This window comes from Octopus bimaculoides, chromosome 28 (assembly GCF_001194135.2).
Source record: "Octopus bimaculoides isolate UCB-OBI-ISO-001 chromosome 28, ASM119413v2, whole genome shotgun sequence".
Classification (NCBI taxonomy): domain Eukaryota; kingdom Metazoa; phylum Mollusca; class Cephalopoda; order Octopoda; family Octopodidae; genus Octopus; species Octopus bimaculoides.
The window spans coordinates 10,541,565-10,545,126 of record NC_069008.1 but is presented as its reverse complement, the minus strand read 5'-3'; the positions used below and the strand labels follow the sequence as shown (position 1 = coordinate 10,545,126).

The 3,562-nt window shown below is 39.7% G+C and overlaps 2 protein-coding genes across 2 annotated transcripts in view; one reads left to right on the top strand and one right to left on the bottom strand.

Moving 5' to 3' along the window:
• LOC106871232 (uncharacterized) overlaps positions 1-2,594 on the bottom strand; it is a 12,916-nt gene extending 10,322 nt beyond the window's left edge. Inside the window, exon 1 of the mRNA XM_014917583.2 lies at positions 1,211-2,594. The gene's annotated coding sequence lies outside the window, so the exon portion shown is untranslated. The remainder of the gene's footprint in view (positions 1-1,210) is intronic.
• LOC106873345 (uncharacterized) overlaps positions 1-3,562 on the top strand; it is a 253,626-nt gene that overhangs the window by 23,444 nt on the left and 226,620 nt on the right. The window lies entirely within an intron of this gene.

Genomic DNA, 3,562 nt, shown 5'->3' with positions numbered 1-3,562 from the left:
CATATATATATATATATATATATATATATATACATACACACACACACACACATATATATATATATATACACACACACACACACACATATATATATATATACACACACACACACACACATATATATATATACACACACACACACACACACATATATATATATATACACACACACACATATATATATATATATATATATAATACGCACCCCACTCGTTTTCGGTGTAACCCTAAACGTAACCCTGACCCTAACTCTAGACGCGGAGGACGGGTGGTGTGGAGTGAATTATATAGCGGCAATGTTTCGTTAATGGTCTAAATCTTCGGCAAACATTGCCTGTATATCTTATATAGTAAGGCTTTGGCCGGCCGATGCTATCGTAAATAATATTTGCGCGATGTATATAATGTATGTATGTTTGTATGAATATGCGTGCCCGCACTTGCAGATGTAATTTGGAACAGATTTGGCTGCTGTTTTTAGCAGGTCTAGCTACTATATGCATTTTATTGCTATCGCTGTTCAGTTCCCAAGTGAAACCTGTTCCAGCAAAATGATCACCAAAGTGACTCCAGCCTTGACAATCCCGCCTGTCGAAAACTACATTATCTTACGCTCTGTCCTTCATGTCCTTATATAACACATTGAGTGCGCAATTTCAGAAAATTTCGACTGCTATTTCCAGCATACTGAGTGACCACGTAGAGGCCTCCTTCGTTACTTAATAACTTACCCGAAACTGCTCCCAATTGCTGTTTTCTCTTCTTTTACTCTCTCTATCATATTGTTTTTATGTTCGAACAAAAAGTTTGTATACTCTTTCGTCTAGGACTGACGGCCAGACATATAGAAGTTTTTACAAGTTTCAGGCTCCCGCATCCGCGAGGATCGGGTCCCGTCGAATAGATCTATGCACTAAATATATTACATTTGTTACTGTTCTGGTTTATTGAGCATATACGATCGTCTAAAACTACATCATTTAATGCGCCCTTTCGTAGAATGTGATTTGCGAAGAGTATTCTTTACTTTGCTGCTATTTCTAATAGGCTGAGTTGATTATGTAAAGGATCCCACTAACCGGTTTATTTGTTCCCCTTATTGACCCCCCACACCGCTTTACTTTTTTTCTTTTTTGTTCTCCATCGTATTGTATTTAAATTAAGTTTTTAAAAAGAAAAAGAAGAAAATATAAGAAGTCGTCTTCTTACCTGCAAATATCTTTACTTGAGAACGTTCTATTAATAACCAATGTATTCTGGGGGGGGGGGCAAGAATAAGAGGGGTTTCGTTCTTCGTGTAACGGAAAGTGCCGGAGACAGACGGAAAGGTATTGCGCTGTGTTGAGCTAGATTCACTGTAAGAAAATTTATGGTTCCATTTATGGTGCTTGTTCTTGCTTTGCTACTGCTGTTGGCGGCGGCGGCAGAGGCGGCAGTCATGGTGATGATAGTGGTGATGGTTGTCGTCATCGTGTTGCTGTCGGTGGTGAGGGGTAGTAGTGTTAATAAGTGTTGATGGTGGTAGTAGTGGTGATGGTGGTAGTAGTGGTAATGGTGGTGGCGGTGGAAAAGGTGGTGATGGTAGTTTTGGAGATAGAAGTGATGGGGGTAATATCAATGATTCTGCCAGTTCGCCGCCTTTCCGCCACAAATAATAATACCAATACTAACATCACCACCACCATCAATTCTACCATCAACACCAACGTTAGTGCGCCGGATAAAATGATAAGGAGCATTTCGTCCGTTTCTATGTACTGAGCTCAAATTCCACCCAAAGGTGGCCGTCCCATCATTATTGTTTAATTTCATTGTTCCATTCTATCATGTGTTAATTGTCTCCGCATGTGTGTATTGTCCCATCTGTGTTTAGCCCCTTGTGGGTAATAAAGAAATCGGTATTTCGCCCATCGCTACGTTCAGAGTTCAAATTCCACTGAGGTCGACTTTGCCTTTCATTCTTTTGGGCTGATAAGTACCAGCTGAACACTGGGGTCCATATGATCGACACATCCCTCCTCCAAATGGCTGCCCTTGTGGCAAAATTTGAAACCATTATTATTTGTGGTGGTAGTTTTGACGGTGGTAGTAGTGGTGTTTCTATCAGATCTAGCCACTCATATCGGTTCATACATGTATAAGAAAGTAGGGTGTGCTATGAAGGAGACTTGGTTACTATTTCTAGCATGTCAGATGACCGCTGTCGTTGCTGGTTGGGGAGGGGGCGATGCAAAGGGAGACGTCTATTGTTGAAGCTATATGTGTGAATAAATGATCCATGGTGGTCCTCTATCTTTCTCCCAACAACATCATCACATTTTTGACCCTCACCAGGCCATTGTAGGCCCTTCAAATTTTGATTATAAGTTATTGAAGCTAGATACCAACCCTACATTTTTCTCAACACCACCACCACTACCACCGCCCATCATTTTTATCTTTTCTTTCTTCAAGGCAGTGCCCAGCATGGCCTCAGTCAAATAACCGAAACAGCTAAAAGATAAATTCAGAAGGATGAAAGGTAAAGTTGACCTCTGGGATTTGAACTCAGAACATAAAGAGCAAGAAGAAAAGCCCTAAAGCATTTCTACTGACTCCCTAATGATTCTACGATTCCACTAAACTTGATTTCTAATGCCAACAATTTTGACTGAAACTTTGTTTTATCAATGACGGATGAAAAGCAAAGCTGACTTCAGCAGAATTTGAGCCCAAAATGTAAAGACCTGGAACAAATGCTGCAAAGCATTTTCCTATTGTTCTAATAAACTAATGCTTCTACCAGTCACTACGTTCAGGGTTTATATAAGCTAGTGGTTCTCATCTTGGTTCCATATGCTTCTTGGGGGTCCAAGGGGAAGAAACTCTAACCTTTCGATTAGACTGATCTGACAACGGAAAATACGATTTGTTTTTTTACAGTAAATATATATACATACAACCTTCGACAGAATTACAGTCATATATACGACTTGAAGAGATACGCATATCAGTACATAGACATATGTTTGTGTGCATATATATACACATATACACACGCGCAGACACGTTTACAAACTTACATACATAAATGCTCACATACATACATACATGCATGCATATATACATACATGCATACGCATGTACACTGCATACGTACATGCACACATACATACATACATACATACATACATGCTGTTCATACTGTCGGTAAACCCATTATCATACATGCTGAAGAAGTCTGAAGGGTATCTAATTGGAACACAGGCAAACAGACACACCAAAATTACGCACTGCTTTTTTGTCGATGATTTGAAATTGTATGCCAAGAACATGGATGATATGAAAAAAAGCCTCGACCTGGTCACAACATTTTCTGGTGATGTAGGACTAGAGTTTGGCCAAGATAAATGTTCCTATATGGTTGTGGAACGAGGAAGGGCTAAAAACCACCCTAACAACATCTCCATCAATGGCCTATCTGTTTCTCCAATATCTGATGAGGAATCCTACAGATACCTGGGAGTAGATGAAAACGTATCATATGAAGGTACCTGTAACAAGGAACGTGTTACTAAGGAA